We start from the raw sequence: 21,767 nt of genomic DNA, 5'->3' as shown, positions 1-21,767 counted from the left end.
AACTGAAGCACTGCATGGCATCTTTATGCCTGACTGCTTGCGTAGCCCCTTGAACATTTAGGGAGCACTGCTGGTTCAGAGGACAATTCAGCAGAAGAGGACATAGAGGAAGAAGAAAAGGAGGGGGTGGAGTAGACAGAAGTGGCAGAATCACCACCATCTTTTTGGAGGTGTGGTGCAGAACAAGCTCCGGCACTGAACCCTGTCCTGCATCCTTCTCAGCTGCCAGCAGATTTACCCAGTGCACCGTGAAGGAAATATAACGTCCCTGTCCATGCCTGCTGGACCAAGAGTCAGCAATAATGTAAACCTTCCTGCTGAGTGCTCTGTCAAACAAGGCCAAAACACTACCTTCCACATGATGGTAGAGAGCTGGAATGGCCTTACAAATGTCTTTTTGGAACCTGCCACTGTAGTACAGCAAATTCTGCAAATTCATGAAAGGGGTTAGAGTCTAGCAGATGAAAAGGCAGCAGTTGTAATGCTAGCATTTTGGCAAAGCTAGCATTTAAACGCTGAGCATGTGGATGGCTGGGACAGTATTTTTTTATGGTTCAGCAACTAGGGGTAGCAAAATTTGCCTGGCGGTGAATTCAACAGGTGGTGTTGCTGCTAGCAAATTTGGTGCAAGTATCTGTGGCACCCATTGCTATACCATCATCCTTCTCAGTGTAGGTTTTGAGAAGACATGAGGTATAGTAGGGGTAGAGATTCCAGATGAGGAGCAAGGAGAAGTCTGCATTTTTTTATGATCTTGGTCTTTCACGTGCTGTTGCCAATGCATGGCAGGTCATCATATGTCTTGTCAAGCATGTGGTGCCCAAGCAGCTGGTGTTCTGGCCAGGCTTGATCCGCTTCAGACAGAGATTGCAAACAGCAATTCTGCGGTCTACTGCACATGTGTTGAAAAAAGCCTACACCAAAGAACTTTTGGAAGTCAGCAGGGAGTTAGCAGTGCCCTGCACCTATGGAGCTCTGTGGTATGATGCAATAGGGTGGCTGCCCTTAAGACAGCCCCTGGAGCACATCCTGCCTCATTGCAGTTGTGCTACCTCATCCTCCTCACTTTCCTCCTCTATTCTCTCAGGCACCCAAGTACAGTCAGTGACCTAATCCTCCCCTCCCTCCTAGAAACTGCAGCAAACTCGGCAGTATGCTGCAGCTGTGGGAACATGACTGCTAGTTTCTTTTCCGTCATTGTCACCCCCTCTCTCTAGGCTCACGTTATTCCTTCCTCAACCTGGGAACCAACATCGGAGCATTCAAATTGCTGTGCATCCTCCAGCATCATGTAACTAACACTATGATCAAATAATTCAGGTGACTCCTCTGTGCATAATGGTGAGGCTACAGAAGGAGAAGCTGTGGACAAGAAGCCTGTGGAACGGGCCGCTTTGGCAGCTGTGGTGGAAGGCAAACTAGTATGAGCCTGGTTGACAGGACGAGGAGGATGAGGAGTGGATTAGTTATCCACTCCACCAACTCTTCTGCATGTTGTGGTTCAATAACACTGCCAGCACCAGACAAAAAGAACAAGTATGCCCCGCCTGCAGAGGATGCACCATGTACGTAACCACCACTTTTCACTGTGGACAGAGGCTGCTTGCCCTGTTTTAGTGGCCTGTGAGCATCTGCCTCTCCTTGTTGGCCTTTCAGACATGATGTGGATTCTAGAGGGGTTTTATAACTGTTTATTATAGAACGTGGGATAGTATAGAGTGTGGGAAGGGAATATGGTGCTTGGGTGCAATACTTTTGTGCTTGGTGCACTATAAACCATTTTATATATACATATATATAAAACAGTTTATAGTGGTTTATATTGCTTCTCAGGCAATATTCCTTCTGCCTCAGCAGGGGTTCTTTTTTTTGTTTAGTTTTATTATTTTTTTCTTTATTAAGAAAAAAAGGAAGAAAAAAAAAAAATATATACCGTATTTTCCGGCGTATAAGATGACTGGGCGTATAAGACGACCCCCCTATTACATGATCTACCGGTAATACTTATACTTAGGTTACCTTGGAGATATTATACTCGGCGTATAAGACAACCTCCCATTTTTGGGGGATTTTTTTGAGGTTCAAAAGTAGTCTTATACGCCAGAAAATACAGTACATATATATATATATAATTTAATGGGAGGCGAACTTTAAAAACCTTTAGGTCATATTTGCAGCCACAAAAGACATACTAGCTGTGCACAAATAGTCCCAGCACGTGGACAATGTCATAACAGAAGTATTGCAATTGAATAAGTTGCCCTATTTTTTTTTTTTTTTTTTTTTTTTACAGCAAAAAAATATATATATATTTTTCATAAATCAGCCAGATTTGACAGCAGCCAGTAAATACATGTCTAATACTTATAGGGTCCGTTCACACATCTGTAAAATGGGTCCACATCCATTCCACAATTTGGCGGAACCTTTACAGACCCATTGATTTTCAATTCCAGTCTGAAAAATTAGGCATTCACAGGTCAAAGAAGTAAGTGTCGGCGATTCCAGGCCCCAAAAATTAGCCCACATGCATTACCTGACAGCTAAGAACGTAGTATTCTGTGGCTGAAGGTACATTAGGCATTCACAGGATACAGAAGTAAGTGTCGGCCAGTGTTGCCCCCAAAAATTAGCCCACATGGGTTTACCTGACAGCTAAGAACGTAGTATTCTGTGGCAGAAGGTACATTAGGCATTCACAGGATACAGAAGTAAGTGTCGGTCAGTATAGGCCCCAAAAATTAGCCCACATGGGTTTACTTGACAGCTAAGTACGTATTATTGGATGGCTAGAGGTACATTAGGCATTCACACAGTATACAGAAGTAAGTGTCGGCCTGTATAGGCTGAAAAAATTAGCTTAAATGGGTTTAACTGACAGCAAAGAATGTAGTATTTGATGGCTAGAGGTACATTAGGCATTCACACAGGATACAGAAGTAAGTGTCGGCCTGTATAGGCCCCAAAAACTAGCTCACATGGGTTTAACTGACAGCAAAGAACGTAGTGTATTTGATGGCTGGAGGAACATTAGGCATTCACAGTATACAGAAGTAAGTGTCGGCCTGTATAGGCCCCAAAAATTAGCCCACATGGGTTTAACTGACAGCAAAGAACGTAGTGTATTTGATGGCTAGAGGTACATTAGGCATTCACAGGATACAGAAGTAAGTGTCGGCCATTATAGGCCCCAAAAATTAGCCCACATGGGATTAACTGACAGCTAAGAACGTAGTGTATTTGATGGCTAGAGGTACATTAGGCATTCACATAGAATACATAAGTAAATGTTGGCCTGTATAGGCTGCAAAAATTAGCTCACATGGGTTTAACTGACAGCAAAGAACGTAGAGTATTTGATGGCTAGAGGTACATTAGGCATTCACACAGTATACAGAAGTAAGTGTCGGCCTGTATAGGCTCTAAAATTTAGCTCACATTGGTTTAACTGACAGCAAAGAACATAATATTTGATGGCTAGTAGGGTTGAGCGGACACCTAGATGTCCGTGTTCGACGGGTTCGGCCGAACTTTAAAAAAAAGTCCGGGTCCGTGTCCCGGACTTTTACCGAACTTTTCCCGGACACCGAACCCCATTGAAGTCAATGGGGACCCGAACTTTAAGGCACTAAAATGGCTCTAAAACACCAAAGGAAAGGGCTAGAGTGCTGCAAATGGCAGCAAAACGTAATTAAGAGCATGGCAAGTGCTCTGCAAACAAATGTGGATAGGGAAATAACTTAAAACAACAAAAAAAAACAGAAAAATAAAACAATGTTCTTCTTCATCTCTGAAGGACGAGGCCCATATGGAGTAGGAGGGAGGTTGAGGTGGTGGTGGATGTGGCGGTGACATAGGCGTGCGCACAGGGTGTGCTGGGTGTGCCTGGGCACACCCTAATCACCTAGGGCACATAGCATTGCCAGTGAGGAGATGGGAAAGATCTCCCTGGGACCTGCTCTGCTCTATTTCTCCTTGCCTACAGGTACATGGCCCCGATACATTACTCTCCCTGCTGGCAAACACATGCATGTGTATTTCAACTTTGGGGTGCACACCTTAATGCAATAGGCTGCGCACACCTATGGGCGGTGTAGGTGGAAGCGGCGGTGGAGGAGGACCAGGGCCGGATTAACAGCATCATGGGCTTGGTGCTGAGGATTTTGAAGGGCCTTAAGGGCCGTGCCTTGCCATGCACCCAGAGGAGGAAGGGTGCAGCCATGCATGCCTAATTCAACATGGGATGCTGTCTCTGAAGCCCATAAACACATCCATGCATCGCCAACTGTCCCTCCTTGTCCGGCCTTCACGCTGTGTGGGGAGGTTCTGAGGGTGCTGCCTGGGGAAGCGAGCATAGAAGCCAGACTTCTGTGTTTACAAGTGACAGAAGAGCGGTAACAGTGAATATGGCCAACCCGGGGCCTATATAAAAGGTAGGGGCCTGGAGCTGCAGCTCCAATAGCCCCTACATTAATCTGGCCCTGAGGAGGAGGACGAGGTAGCCAACACTGCTTCTTTTCAAAAATTTTAAATGAGGGTACACCCCAAAAGAGTGAGAAAGAGCAAAAATGGAACAATGGGTGGGTAAGGTCGGTATCCATTGCTATTCTGCATAAGGTACGGAAAAGTCCCGTGGGATCCATGCCTGGTTCATTTTAATGAACGTGAGCTTGTCCACATTGTCTCTGGACAGGCGGCTGCGCTTGTCTGTTATAACGCCCCCAGCCGTGCTAAATACCCGTTCAGATAATACACTGGCTGCAGGGCACGCCAGCACCTCCAAGGCGTAAAGGGCAAGCTCAGGCCATGTGCCCAATTTGGAGACCCAGAAGTTGAAGGGGGCAGACCCGTCATTCACTACATGTAGGCGTGTGCACACATACTGCTCCACCATGTTGGTAAAATGCTGCCTCCTGCTAAGACGTTCCATCTGAGCTGCTGGTGCTGCTGTTTGTTGTGGCGTGCTGACAAAGCTTTTCCACATTTCGGCCATGCTAACCCTGCCTTCTGAGGTGCTGGCGGTGCCCTGGTTGCGTTGGCGACCTCCTCCTCCTCCTCCTCTGCCTTGTGCTTCCACTGTGGCCCCGCTGTCAGATGGGAATGCCAGCAGCATGGCGTCTACCAGCGTGCGCTTGTACTCGCGCATCTTGCGATCGCGCTCCAGTGAGTGAATTAAGGACGGTACGTTGTCCTTGTAACGGGGATCCAGCAGCGTGGCCACCCAGTAATCAGCACAAGTTAGAATGTGGGCAACTCGGCGGTCGTTGTGGAGACACTGCAGCATGTAATCGCTCATGTGTGCCAGGCTGCCCAGAGGCAACGAAAGGCTGTCCTCTGTGGGAGGTGTATCGTCCGTGTCCTCTGTATCCCCCCAGCCACGCACCAGTGATGGCCATGAGCTGGCCTGGGTGCCACCCTGCTGTGAACATGGTTCCATCTCCTCCTCCAGCTCCTCCTCCTCCTCATCCTCCTCATCCTCCAGAACTGTGCCCCTGCTGGACAATTGCGTCCCTGGCGTTTGCGTGTGCAGGAACCCACCCTCGGAGCCCCTTGCGAATGACTGCCCTGAAAGCCTTGGAAATGTTACCTCTTCATCCTCCTCCTCCTCCTCATCCTGTGCCACATCCTCTTCCATCATCGCCCGAATTGTTTTTTCAAGGAGGCATAGAAGTGGGATAGTTAAGCTGAGAACGGCGTCATTGCCACTGGCCATGTTGGTGGAGTACTCAAAACAGCGCAACAAGGCACACAGGTCTCGCATGGAGGCCCAGTTATTGGTGGTGAAGTGGTGCTGTTCCGCAGAGCGACTCACGCGTGCGTGCTGCAGCTGAAACTCCACTATGGCCTGCTGCTGCTCGCACAGTCTTTCCAGCATGTGCAAGGTGGAGTTCCACCTTGTGGGCACGTCACATATGAGGCGGTGAGCGGGAAGGCCGAAGTTACACTGCAGCGCTGCAAGGCGAGCAGCAGCAGGGTGAGAACGCCGAAAGTGCGCACAAACGGCCCGCACTTTCTGCAGCAGCTCTGACATATCGGGGTAGTTTTTAAGGAACCTCTGCACCACCAAATTCAGCACATGCGCCAGGCAAGGGATGTGCGTCAAACCGGCTAGGCCCAGAGCTGCTATGAGATTTCGCCCGTTATCGCACACCACCAGGCCGGGCTTGAGGCTCGCTGGCAGCAACCACTCATTTGTCTGCTGTTCCATGCTCCTCCACAACTCCTGCGCGGTGTGTGGTTTGTCCCCCAAACAGGCAAGTTGTAAAACTGCCTGCTGTCGTTTACCCCTGGCCGTGCTGAAGTTGGTGGTGAAGGTGTTACGCTGTCCGGATGAGGAGGCGGTAGAGGATGAGGAAGCGGAGTAGGAGGAGTTAGGAACAGGAGGCAAACTGAAGCGCCCTGCAATCCTCGGTGGTGGAAGGACATGCGCCAAATTGCTATCCGCCTCAGGCCCATCCGCCACTGCATTTACCCAGTGTGCCGTTAGGGAGATATAACGCCCCTGACCGTGCTTACTGGTCCACGTATCCGTAGTTAGGTGGACCTTGGCACAGATGGCGTTGCGCAGTGCACACCTGATATTTTCCCCCACTTGGTTGTGCAGGGAAGGGATGGCTTGCCTGGAAAAGTAGTGGCGGCTGGGCACGACGTACTGTGGGACAGCCACCGACATAAGGTTTTTAAAACTGTGCGTCTCCACCAGACGGAATGACAGCATTTCAAAGGCCAATAATTTTGAAATGCTGGCATTCAGGGCCAGGGATCGCGGGTGGGTAGGGGGGTACTTCCTCTTCCTCTCAAGTGTTTGGGAGATGGAAAGCTGAACGCTTCCACGGGACATTGTGGAGATGGTTGTTGGTGACCCAGGTGGTGGTGTTGCTGACAGATCGTCTGTTTGCGGGGTGGCAGGTGCCAGTATCACTACAGATGTGGCTGGAGCGGCCGAGACTGCAGCAGAAGAGGAAGCAGGATGAGCCAGAGACGTTTCTTGGTTTTGAAGGTGTGTACTCCACTGCAGCTCGTGCTTTGCACTTAGATGCCTGATCATGCAGGTTGTGCTCAGGTTGAGAAGGTTTATGCCTCGCTTCAAGCTCTGATTGCACAGGGTGCAAACCACTCGTGTCCTGTCATCAGCACATTTTCTAAAGAACTTCCACGCTAGAGAACTCCTTTGAGCTGACTTTGGTGCGCTCGTTCCCTTGCTGCGTTGGGCAGTAGCGGGCGTAGTGTCTAGGGCACGGCCGCTCCGCTTCTGCACCCTGCTCCCTCTTCTGCTGTGCTGGTGGCTCTGTGCGACCACCGCCTCTTCCTCCAAACTACTCAGGTCACCTGCATGACGTTCATTCCATGTGGGGTCGAGGACCTCATCGTCCTCCACATCATCTTCCACCCAGTCTTCACCCCTGCCCTCCTTGTCGGTCTCCACAATGCTGAACGCCGCAGCAGTTGGCACCTGCGTTTCGTCATCATCGGAGACGTGCTGCGATGATCCTTGCATGTACTCATCTTGAGAAATAAGTGGTTGGGCATCGCTGCACTCAATCTCTTCCACTTCTGGGGCAGGGCTAGGTGGATGGCCCTGGGAAACCCTGCTGACAGAGTCCTCAAAAAGAATAAGAGACTGCTGTATGGCTTGGGGCTCAGACTGCTGGCCTGATTTGCAAGGGGGTGAGGTGAAAGACGGTTGGACATTGGCTGCAGGTGCCAACTCTGACCTTTCTGCAGTAGACTGGGTGGGAGACAATGTGAAGGAACTGGAGGCACTGTCAGCAGCAAACCAATCTACTATCGCCTCAACTTGTTCTGGCCTCATCACTTCTAGGGGCGTTTGATGCCCTACCAAATACTGATGCAGGTTCTGTCGCCTACTCACACTTGAGGAAGGTGTTTCACTTGTGCGTGTAGCTGGCACAGATCGACCACGTCCTCTCCTTGCAACAGGAGCTCTACCAGCAGCACCACGACCCAGGCCACGGCCCTTATTTGACGGTCTCCTCATATTTCTGTAATTTAAGATCTTGCCCTAGAAAGGTTTTTATTGAATAGCGGAATAGGAAATATGATCCAAAAAAGTGTATGTATCTCGCACGTACAAAACCACACTAGGCCCCAATTACTATTGTTTCTACCCCTAAAAGGATGGATGAGGAGTAGGAGGAGTATGGAACAGACAGCACCCTCAAATCTTCAGAAGTATGAGATGAACCCCAAAAACTTGGAAAGGTGGATCTCACACGTACCGACACAGACTATCCCGCAATTCAATTGATCCTCAAAGGTTTTTATTGAATAGCGGAATAGGAAATATGATCAAAAAAAGTGTATGTATCTCGCACGTACACAACCACACTAGGCCCCAATTACTATTGTTTGTACCCCTAAAAGGATGGATGAGGAGTAGGAGGAGGAGTATGGAACAGGCAGCACCCTCAAATCTTCAGAAGTATGAGATGAACCCCAAAAACTTGGAAAGGTGGATCTCACACGTACCGACACAGACTATCCCGCAATTCAATTGATCCTCAAAGGTTTTTATTGAATAGCGGAATAGGAAATATGATCAAAAAAAGTGTATGTATCTCGCACGTACACAACCACACTAGGCCCCAATTACTATTGTTTGTACCCCTAAAAGGATGGTTGAGCAGTAGGAGCAGGAGTATGGAACAGGCAGCACCCTCAAATCTTCAGAAGTATGAGATGAACCCCAACAACTTGGAAAGGTGGATCTCACACGTACCGACACAGACTATCTCGCAATTGAATTGATCCCCAAAGGTTTTAATTGAATAGCGGAATAGAAAATATGATCAAAAAGAAAGTGTATGTATCTCGCACGTACACCACCACACTAGGCCCCAACTACTATTGTTTGTACCCCTAAAAGGATGGTTGAGCAGTAGGAGGAGGAGTATGGAACAGGCAGCACCCTCAAATCTTCAGAAGTATGAGATGAACCCCAAAAACTTGGAAAGGTGGATCTCTCTCACACGTACCAACACAGACTATCCCCCAATTTAACTGATCCCCAAAGGTTTTTGATTAAATAGCGGAATAGAAAATATGATCCAAAAAAAGTGTATGTATATCACACGTACACAACCACACTAGGCCCCAATTACTATTGTTTGTACCCCTAAAAGGCTAGATGAGGAGTAGGGGGGGTATGGAACAGGCAGCACCCTCAAACCTTCAGAAGTATGAGATGAACCCCAACAACTTGGAAAGGTGGATCTCTCTCACACGTACCAACACAGACTATCCCCCAATTTAACTGATCCCCAAAGGTTTTTGATTAAATAGCGGAATAGAAAATATGATCCAAAAAAAGTGTATGTATATCACACGTACACAACCACACTAGGCCCCAATTACTATTGTTTGTACCCCTAAAAGGCTAGATGAGGAGTAGGGGGAGTATGGAACAGGCAGCACCCTCAAACCTTCAGAAGTATGAGATGAACCCCAACAACTTGGAAAGGTGGATCTCTCTCACACGTACCAACACAGACTATCCCCCAATTTAACTGATCCCCAAAGGTTTTTGATTAAATAGCGGAATAGAAAATATGATCCAAAAAAAGTGTATGTATATCACACGTACACAACCACACTAGGCCCCAATTACTATTGTTTGTACCCCTAAAAGGCTAGATGAGGAGTAGGGGGAGTATGGAACAGGCAGCACCCTCAAACCTTCAGAAGTATGAGATGAACCCCAACAACTTGGAAAGGTGGATCTCTCTCACACGTACCAACACAGACTATCCCCCAATTTAACTGATCCCCAAAGGTTTTTGATTAAATAGCGGAATAGAAAATATGATCCAAAAAAAGTGTATGTATATCACACGTACACAACCACACTAGGCCCCAATTACTATTGTTTGTACCCCTAAAAGGCTAGATGAGGAGTAGGGGGGGTATGGAACAGGCAGCACCCTCAAACCTTCAGAAGTATGAGATGAACCCCAACAACTTGGAAAGGTGGATCTCTCTCACACGTACCAACACAGACTATCCCCCAATTTAACTGATCCCCAAAGGTTTTTGATTAAATAGCGGAATAGAAAATATGATCCAAAAAAAGTGTATGTATATCACACGTACACAACCACACTAGGCCCCAATTACTATTGTTTGTACCCCTAAAAGGCTAGATGAGGAGTAGGGGGGGTATGGAACAGGCAGCACCCTCAAACCTTCAGAAGTATGAGATGAACCCCAACAACTTGGAAAGGTGGATCTCTCTCACACGTACCAACACAGACTATCCCCCAATTTAACTGATCCCCAAAGGCTTTTGATTAAATAGCGGAATAGAAAATATGATCCAAAAAAAGTGTATGTATATCACACGTACACAACCACACTAGGCCCCAATTACTATTGTTTGTACCCCTAAAAGGCTAGATGAGGAGTAGGGGGAGTATGGAACAGGCAGCACCCTCAAACCTTCAGAAGTATGAGATGAACCCCAACAACTTGGAAAGGTGGATCTCTCTCACACGTACCAACACAGACTATCCCCCAATTTAACTGATCCCCAAAGGTTTTTGATTAAATAGCGGAATAGAAAATATGATCCAAAAAAAGTGTATGTATATCACACGTACACAACCACATTGGGCCCCAATTACTATTGTTTGTACCCCTAAAAGGCTAGATGAGGAGTAGGGGGAGTATGGAACAGGCAGCACCCTCAAACCTTCAGAAGTATGAGATGAACCCCAACAACTTGGAAAGGTGGATCTCTCTCACACGTACCAACACAGACTATCCCCCAATTTAACTGATCCCCAAAGGTTTTTGATTAAATAGCGGAATAGAAAATATGATCCAAAAAAAGTGTATGTATATCACACGTACACAACCACACTAGGCCCCAATTACTATTGTTTGTACCCCTAAAAGGCTAGATGAGGAGTAGGGGGAGTATGGAACAGGCAGCACCCTCAAACCTTCAGAAGTATGAGATGAACCCCAACAACTTGGAAAGGTGGATCTCTCTCACACGTACCAACACAGACTATCCCCCAATTTAACTGATCCCCAAAGGTTTTTGATTAAATAGCGGAATAGAAAATATGATCCAAAAAAAGTGTATGTATATCACACGTACACAACCACACTGGGCCCCAATTACTATTGTTTGTACCCCTAAAAGGCTAGATGAGGAGTAGGGGGAGTATGGAACAGGCAGCACCCTCAAACCTTCAGAAGTATGAGATGAACCCCAACAACTTGGAAAGGTGGATCTCTCTCACACGTACCAACACAGACTATCCCCCAATTTAACTGATCCCCAAAGGTTTTTGATTAAATAGCGGAATAGAAAATATGATCCAAAAAAAGTGTATGTATATCACACGTACACAACCACACTAGGCCCCAATTACTATTGTTTGTACCCCTAAAAGGCTAGGAGTAGGGGGAGTATGGAACAGGCAGCACCCTCAAACCTTCAGAAGTATGAGATGAACCCCAACAACTTGGAAAGGTGGATCTCTCTCACACGTACCAACACAGACTATCCCCCAATTTAACTGATCCCCAAAGGTTTTTGATTAAATAGCGGAATAGAAAATATGATCCAAAAAAAGTGTATGTATATCACACGTACACAACCACACTAGGCCCCAATTACTATTGTTTGTACCCCTAAAAGGCTAGATGAGGAGTAGGGGGAGTATGGAACAGGCAGCACCCTCAAACCTTCAGAAGTATGAGATGAACCCCAACAACTTGGAAAGGTGGATCTCTCTCACACGTACCAACACAGACTATCCCCCAATTTAACTGATCCCCAAAGGTTTTTGATTAAATAGCGGAATAGAAAATATGATCCAAAAAAAGTGTATGTATATCACACGTACACAACCACACTAGGCCCCAATTACTATTGTTTGTACCCCTAAAAGGCTAGATGAGGAGTAGGGGGGGTATGGAACAGGCAGCACCCTCAAACCTTCAGAAGTATGAGATGAACCCCAAAAACTTGGAAAGGTGGATCTCTCTCACACGTACCAACACAGACTATCCCCCAATTTAACTGATCCCCAAAGGTTTTTGATTAAATAGCGGAATAGAAAATATGATCCAAAAAAAGTGTATGTATATCACACGTACACAACCACACTAGGCCCCAATTACTATTGTTTGTACCCCTAAAAGGCTAGGAGTAGGGGGAGTATGGAACAGGCAGCACCCTCAAACCTTCAGAAGTATGAGATGAACCCCAACAACTTGGAAAGGTGGATCTCTCTCACACGTACCAACACAGACTATCCCCCAATTTAACTGATCCCCAAAGGTTTTTGATTAAATAGCGGAATAGAAAATATGATCCAAAAAAAGTGTATGTATATCACACGTACACAACCACACTGGGCCCCAATTACTATTGTTTGTACCCCTAAAAGGCTAGATGAGGAGTAGGGGGAGTATGGAAGAGGCAGCACCCTCAAACCTTCAGAAGTATGAGATGAACCCCAACAACTTGGAAAGGTGGATCTCTCTCACACGTACCAACACAGACTATCCCCCAATTTAACTGATCCCCAAAGGTTTTTGATTAAATAGCGGAATAGAAAATATGATCCAAAAAAAGTGTATGTATATCACACGTACACAACCACACTAGGCCCCAATTACTATTGTTTGTACCCCTAAAAGGCTAGATGAGGAGTAGGGGGGGTATGGAACAGGCAGCACCCTCAAACCTTCAGAAGTATGAGATGAACCCCAACAACTTGGAAAGGTGGATCTCTCTCACACGTACCAACACAGACTATCCCCCAATTTAACTGATCCCCAAAGGTTTTTGATTAAATAGCGGAATAGAAAATATGATCCAAAAAAAGTGTATGTATATCACACGTACACAACCACACTGGGCCCCAATTACTATTGTTTGTACCCCTAAAAGGCTAGATGAGGAGTAGGGGGAGTATGGAACAGGCAGCACCCTCAAACCTTCAGAAGTATGAGATGAACCCCAACAACTTGGAAAGGTGGATCTCTCTCACACGTACCAACACAGACTATCCCCCAATTTAACTGATCCCCAAAGGTTTTTGATTAAATAGCGGAATAGAAAATATGATCCAAAAAAAGTGTATGTATATCACACGTACACAACCACACTAGGCCCCAATTACTATTGTTTGTACCCCTAAAAGGCTAGATGAAGAGTAGGGGGGGTATGGAACAGGCAGCACCCTCAAACCTTCAGAAGTATGAGATGAACCCCAACAACTTGGAAAGGTGGATCTCTCTCACACGTACCAACACAGACTATCCCCCAATTTAACTGATCCCCAAAGGTTTTTGATTAAATAGCGGAATAGAAAATATGATCCAAAAAAAGTGTATGTATATCACACGTACACAACCACACTGGGCCCCAATTACTATTGTTTGTACCCCTAAAAGGCTAGGAGTAGGGGGAGTATGGAACAGGCAGCACCCTCAAACCTTCAGAAGTATGAGATGAACCCCAACAACTTGGAAAGGTGGATCTCTCTCACACGTACCAACACAGACTATCCCCCAATTTAACTGATCCCCAAAGGTTTTTGATTAAATAGCGGAATAGAAAATATGATCCAAAAAAAGTGTATGTATATCACACGTACACAACCACACTAGGCCCCAATTACTATTGTTTGTACCCCTAAAAGGCTAGATGAGGAGTAGGGGGAGTATGGAACAGGCAGCACCCTCAAACCTTCAGAAGTATGAGATGAACCCCAACAACTTGGAAAGGTGGATCTCTCTCACACGTACCAACACAGACTATCCCCCAATTTAACTGATCCCCAAAGGTTTTTGATTAAATAGCGGAATAGAAAATATGATCCAAAAAAAGTGTATGTATATCACACGTACACAACCACACTAGGCCCCAATTACTATTGTTTGTACCCCTAAAAGGCTAGATGAGGAGTAGGGGGGGTATGGAACAGGCAGCACCCTCAAACCTTCAGAAGTATGAGATGAACCCCAACAACTTGGAAAGGTGGATCTCTCTCACACGTACCAACACAGACTATCCCCCAATTTAACTGATCCCCAAAGGTTTTTGATTAAATAGCGGAATAGAAAATATGATCCAAAAAAAGTGTATGTATATCACACGTACACAACCACACTAGGCCCCAATTACTATTGTTTGTACCCCTAAAAGGCTAGATGAGGAGTAGGGGGGGTATGGAACAGGCAGCACCCTCAAATCTTCAGAAGTATGAGATGAACCCCAAAAACTTGGAAAGGTGGATCTCTCTCACACGTACCAACACAGACTATCCCCCAATTTAACTGATCCCCAAAGGTTTTTGATTAAATAGCGGAATAGAAAATATGATCCAAAAAAAGTGTATGTATATCACACGTACACAACCACACTAGGCCCCAATTACTATTGTTTGTACCCCTAAAAGGCTAGATGAGGAGTAGGGGGGGTATGGAACAGGCAGCACCCTCAAACCTTCAGAAGTATGAGATGAACCCCAACAACTTGGAAAGGTGGATCTCTCTCACACGTACCAACACAGACTATCCCCCAATTTAACTGATCCCCAAAGGTTTTTGATTAAATAGCGGAATAGAAAATATGATCCAAAAAAAGTGTATGTATATCACACGTACACAACCACACTGGGCCCCAATTACTATTGTTTGTACCCCTAAAAGGCTAGATGAGGAGTAGGGGGAGTATGGAACAGGCAGCACCCTCAAACCTTCAGAAGTATGAGATGAACCCCAACAACTTGGAAAGGTGGATCTCTCTCACACGTACCAACACAGACTATCCCCCAATTTAACTGATCCCCAAAGGTTTTTGATTAAATAGCGGAATAGAAAATATGATCCAAAAAAAGTGTATGTATATCACACGTACACAACCACACTGGGCCCCAATTACTATTGTTTGTACCCCTAAAAGGCTAGATGAGGAGTAGGGGGAGTATGGAACAGGCAGCACCCTCAAACCTTCAGAAGTATGAGATGAACCCCAACAACTTGGAAAGGTGGATCTCTCTCACACGTACCAACACAGACTATCCCCCAATTTAACTGATCCCCAAAGGTTTTTGATTAAATAGCGGAATAGAAAATATGATCCAAAAAAAGTGTATGTATATCACACGTACACAACCACACTGGGCCCCAATTACTATTGTTTGTACCCCTAAAAGGCTAGATGAGGAGTAGGGGGAGTATGGAACAGGCAGCACCCTCAAACCTTCAGAAGTATGAGATGAACCCCAACAACTTGGAAAGGTGGATCTCTCTCACACGTACCAACACAGACTATCCCCCAATTTAACTGATCCCCAAAGGTTTTTGATTAAATAGCGGAATAGAAAATATGATCCAAAAAAAGTGTATGTATATCACACGTACACAACCACACTAGGCCCCAATTACTATTGTTTGTACCCCTAAAAGGCTAGATGAGGAGTAGGGGGGGTATGGAACAGGCAGCACCCTCAAACCTTCAGAAGTATGAGATGAACCCCAACAACTTGGAAAGGTGGATCTCTCTCACACGTACCAACACAGACTATCCCCCAATTTAACTGATCCCCAAAGGTTTTTGATTAAATAGCGGAATAGAAAATATGATCCAAAAAAAGTGTATGTATATCACACGTACACAACCACACTAGGCCCCAATTACTATTGTTTGTACCCCTAAAAGGCTAGATGAGGAGTAGGGGGAGTATGGAACAGGCAGCACCCTCAAACCTTCAGAAGTATGAGATGAACCCCAACAACTTGGAAAGGTGGATCTCTCTCACACGTACCAACACAGACTATCCCCCAATTTAACTGATCCCCAAAGGTTTTTGATTAAATAGCGGAATAGAAAATATGATCCAAAAAAAGTGTATGTATATCAGACGTACACAACCACACTAGGCCCCAATTACTATTGTTTGTACCCCTAAAAGGCTAGATGAGGAGTAGGGGGAGTATGGAACAGGCAGCACCCTCAAATCTTCAGAAGTATGAGATTGTGTTCACTGTACCCCACAAAGATTGAGTTCACTGCACCCCACAATGATTGTGTTCACTGCACCCCACAAAGATTGTGTTCACTGCACCTCACAAAGATTGTGTTCACTGTACCCCCCAAAGATTGTGTTCACTGCACCCCACAAAGATTCTGTTCACTGTACCCCACAAAGATTGTGTTCACTGCACCCTAAAAGGATGTTGTTCACTGCACCCCACAAAGATTGTGTTCACTGCACCCTAAAAGGATGTTGTTCACTGCACCCCAAAAAGATTGTGTTCACTGTACCCCCCCAAAGATTGTGTTCACTGCACCCCACAAAGATTGTGTTCACTGCACCCCAAAAAGATTGTGTTCACTGTACCCCCCAAAGATTGTGTTCACTGCACCCCAAAAAGATTGTGTTCACTGTACCCCCCAAAGATTGTGTTCACTGCACCCCACAAAGATTCTGTTCACTGTACCCCACAAAGATTGTGTTCACTGCACCCCAAAAAGATTGTGTTCACTGTACCCCCCCAAAGATTGTGTTCACTGCACCCCACAAAGATTCTGTTCACTGCACCCCACAAAGGATTTTGTTCACTGCACCCCAAAAAGATTGTGTTCACTGCACCCCAAAAAGGATTTTGATCACTGCACCCCAAAAAGGATGTTGTTCACTGCACCCCAAAAATGATTTTGTTCACTCCACCCCAAAAAGATTGTGTTCACTGCACCCCACAAAGATTGTGTTCACTGCACCCCAAAAAGATTGTGTTCACTGTACCCCCCAAAGATTGTGTTCACTGCACCCCACAAAGATTCTGTTCACTGTACCCCACAAAGATTGTGTTCACTGCACCCCAAAAAGATTGTGTTCACTGCACCCCAAAAAGGATGTTGTTCACTGCACCCCAAAAAGGATGTTGTTCACTCCACCCCAAAAAGATTGTGTTCACTGCACCCCACAAAGATTGTGTTCACTGCACCCCAAAAAGATTGTGTTCACTGCACCCCAAAAATGATTTTGTTCACTGCACCCCAAAAAGGATTTTGTTCACTGCACCCCAAAAAGGATGTTGTTCACTCCACCCCAAAAAGATTGTGTTCACTGCACCCCAAAAAGATTGTGTTCACTGCACCCCACAAAGGATTTTGTTCACTGCACCCCAAAAAGATTGTGTTCACTGCACCCCAAAAAGGATGTTGTTCACTGCACCCCAAAAAGGATTTTGTTCACTGCACCCCAAAAAGATTGTGTTCACTGCACCCCACAAAGGATTTTGTTCACTGCACCCCACAAAGATTGTGTTCACTGCACACCAAAAAGGATTGTGTTCACTGCACCCCAAAAAGATTTTGTTCACTGCACCCCAAAAAGATTGTGTTCACTGCAGCCCAAAAAGATTGTGTTCACTGCAGCCCAAAAAGATTGTGTTCACTGCAGCCCAAAAAGATTGTGTTCACTGCAGCCCAAAAAGATTGTGTTCACTGCAGCTCACACACAGAAAAATGGATGTGGATCACTGACACCTGCCTATCTCCAATCCCACACCACACAGCAATATCGATTGTAGTTTGTAGAACACAGTTTCCCTAAAATTCAGCAGACTCTGTCCCTAACAGGATTGAGAAGAGATCGTAGATCAGGATTGAGTGCAGATTCACCCCACCCCCCACACAGCAATATCGATTGTAGTTTGTAGAAGACACTGACCCTATAATTCAGCAGACTCTATCCCTAAAATGCCTACAACTCGCCCTGCCTAAACACTCCGACCTGTCCCTCAATTCTATCCGGACACAAATGGTTTTTTCCTGCCTATCTTTCCCTAATCAGCAGCCAGCACATTGATGTGTGCTCTGTCCCTTAGCTAAGCAGCAGAATGACGCTGCTGCGGCGGCTGCCTCGAACTTATAAAGACTTGGTCACATGCTTCAGACGGCCAATCACAGCTACTAAGACATTTGCAGGCATGGCTGGGATGGCTTAAGGCACACCAGTTAAACGATTGTTGATTGGCTGTTGAAAGCCCGCCATGAAAAGAGCGCCAAAGCATGCAAAACCCGGAAATAAAACGACCGAACACGGATTTTTACCCGAACATACAGTAAAGTGTCCGTGTCCGTGTTCGGGTAAAAAAAATCCAATTATTCGGTACGAACACGAATAATACAGTCCGTGTTCGCTCAACACTAATGGCTAGAGGTACATTAGGAATTCACACAGGATACAGAAGTAAGTGTCGGCCTGTATATGCCCCAAAAATTAGCTCACATGGGTTTAACTGACAGCAAAGAATGTAGTATTTGATGGCTAGAGGTACATTAGGCATTCACACAGGATACAGAAGTAAGTGTTGGCCTGTATATGCCCCAAAAATTAGCTCACATGAGTTTAACTGACAGCAAAGAACGTAGTGTATTTGAGGGCTAGAGGTACATTAGGCATTCACAGTATACAGAAGTAAGTGTCCGCCTGTATAGGCTCCAAAAATGAGCTCACATGGGTTTAACTGACAGCAAAGAACGTAGTGTATTTGATGGCTGTAGGTACATTAGGCATTCACAGGATACAGGAGTAAGTGTCGGCCAGTATAGGCCCCAAAAATTAGCCCACATGGGTTTAGGTGACAGCAAAGAACGTAGTAGTCCAGGGGTTCATCACTCCTCAGAGTATCCACATCGGCCGTTAACCTGAAGTAGTCGGACACCTGTCGGACACCTTTTTTTACGCTCCAAAATTTGAGCCACAGAAGCCTGCCTTGTTCCAGAACAGCGTGTCGACGGCATCATGGAAGGTGGAGTGGAGGAAATTGGCCAGTGAGTTTGGCACTGTGTGTACCAGACTTAACTCAGCAAAAGAGGCAATATTGTTGCAGGACACAAATACACTTGTAAAGGTTTACTCAGATAACCCCCCACTTCAATATGTGGTATTGGGGGGCCATTGGTGTATCACACCAGTTCAAAAAATTGGCCAGTGAGTTTGGCACTGTGTGTATCAGACTTCTCGCAGCAAAAGAGGCAATATTGTTGCAGGACACAAATACACTTGTAAAGGTTTACTCAGATAACACCCCACTTCAATATGTGGTATTGGGGGGCCACTAGTCTATCACACCAGTTGTTCAAAAAATTGGCCAGTGAGTTTGGCACTGTCTGTACCAGACTTAACACAGCAAAAGAAGCAATATTGTTGCAGGACACAAATACACTTGTAAAAGTTTACTCAGATAACACCCCACTTCAATATGTGGTATTGAGGGGCCATTGGTGTATCACACCAGTTAAAAAAATTGGCCAGTGAGTTTGGCACTGTGTGTACCAGGCTTAACTCAGCAAAAGAGGCAATATTGTTGCAGGACACAAATACACTTGTAAAAGTATACTCAGATAACACCCCACTTCAATCTGTGGTATTGGGGGGCCACAGGTTTATTACAACAATTCTACAAATAATTGGCCAGTAACTCTTGTCACTATGTGTAGCACAGTTTACACAGCAAGAGGCCAAATTTTTGCAGGACTAAAATGCACTCTTAGAAAATTATACTGTTAAATAACACCCACTTCAATATGTGGTGTTGGGTGGCCACTGGTCTATCACACCAGTTCAAAAAATTGGCCAGTGAGTTTGGCACTGTGTGTACCAGACTTAACTCAGCAAAAGGGGGAATATTGTTGCAGGACACAAATACACTTGTAAAAGTTTACTCAGATAACACCCCACTTCAATATGTGGTATTGGGAGGCCATTGGTCTATGACACCAGTTATAATACATTATAAGTGCTTTTGTCACTGTGTGTAGTATTGCTGCAGCAACGCTCAGTCACGACACCTGTCACAATGCTGCACAGTGCACAATAATACTACTAATTCACTATAATATGCTTTCTACAAAGTATATTATACTGTGGATTACCCCCCTCCCCCCCCCTTTTTAGTGCACTGCTGTAATGTTCCGGTACCTATGGTACCCTTGTTCCTATATTTCTCCTCTCTTTGCGTCCCATCTTGTATAACAAAGGACGCATACACCTTTAAGACCGGATGACATCACTGCCGAGCGCCGCTATGAGCGGCTATTTTAATCGCCGGTTTGCTCTCACTCATCGCTCGTTCAAACCCACATGTTCATCGCACCTACGCCTGAGAAGTCGGAGCTGCTGACATACCTTCCTTGCTGAACTAAAGCCGCCAACCTCGCTGGTGATCCGTATCCCGCTACGGGATCACCCCTCTCCAATGGACACTGTTATTCCTAACCTATCTAAGTGATAAGTACCCCGCAGGGGATTCTTACTAACCAATCTCCTACTGTCATCTACTGCAATTACCAAGACTATCTGTATCTATCTATTCACTATCATCTGCATAAGACTGTTAGCTCTTGGGACTACCTTGAACTATCCTTGCACTAGGTTACTCTGTCTAAAGTATACTCCATCTGTGTCCTCTTACCATCTGCACTATACTTGACATCAGAACCTATCTGCTTACCATCACCTGCAACTCTCCTATACTACTTCTAGTGCTCACCATACAATAGCCTGTCTCTCATCTATATATCCTCATATACTCTATCCCTCCATTAAACATCTATTAATATATATATAGTATATAACAGGCTGTACACGGTGATGAAGTCCTGAGAGTTGGATATGTTGTTCAACAGATTCTCTACAAGGCTACTGAGTGTAATAATTCTGCAGCTGTAAATCCATCCACAAACAAAAACGCATGAACGTTACAACTGCACAGCAATACCAAAAAATTTGGAGCCCTTTAAATGACTTTTGTGGAAATTAACAGAGCGATTTGTGTGACTGCAGCCGATCTCTCTAACTGCCCCTAAAGCACAGACTGGATACCTGTTCCTATACTGAAGAGACTTTATTAGACTTATACTGAAATTGCAGCCCTTTAAATGACTTTTGTGGACATTAACAGAGCGATTTGTGTCACTGCAGATGCAAATTTCTAACTGCCCCTAAAGCACAGACTGGATACCTGTCCCTATACTGAAGAGAGACTGGACCTATATCGAAATTGCAGCCCTGAAAAGGACTTTTGTGGACATTAACAGAACGATTTGTGTGACTGCTGCTGATCTCTAACTGCCCCTAAAGCACCGACTGGATACCTGCCCCTAACCTGAAAAGATACTAGTAGACCTATACCAAAATACCAGCCCTGAAAAGGACTTTTGTGGATCTTCACAGAGCTATTTTTGTCTGGCAATCTCTCCCTCATGAGCACAGCAGACCTCTCCCTACACTGGCAAAAAGTGGAATGTGAAATGGCAGACAGCTCAGGTCTATTTATAGGGTAGGGGGCATTTCCATGTGCTGAAATATTTTAATTGGCTGTCCTGTTCCACCTGACGCCTGTGTCATGGGTCAAAGTTCTCCTCAATGTAAACTAATATGGCAGCCGCGAACAACGCCATGTGTTCGCAAAATTGGCGGTAGTGAACAACCAAAATTTGCCGCGAACCGACCGCTGGGCGAACCGCAAGGCCATAATTACCCAAGAGGGGTTCCCAACGAGTTTAAGGCCGAGACCAAGTAGCAGCTGGGTTTGAGTCCATTATTCCCATGGTTTCCATGAATAAGAATGTAGATTGGATGAATTACATTTATTATAATCAGCAGAGGTTTATTGATTATACGTGAGACGCCCTCCAGGGAATAGCAGAACAATTAGAAGCCACTTCACAATTTACTTTCCAGAATTGAGTAGCTCTGGATATGATG

This window comes from Pelophylax lessonae (genome assembly GCF_965119305.1).
Source record: "Pelophylax lessonae genome assembly, chromosome: 8".
Taxonomy (NCBI): Eukaryota; Metazoa; Chordata; class Amphibia; order Anura; family Ranidae; genus Pelophylax; species Pelophylax lessonae.
This window is presented reverse-complemented; position numbering follows the sequence as displayed.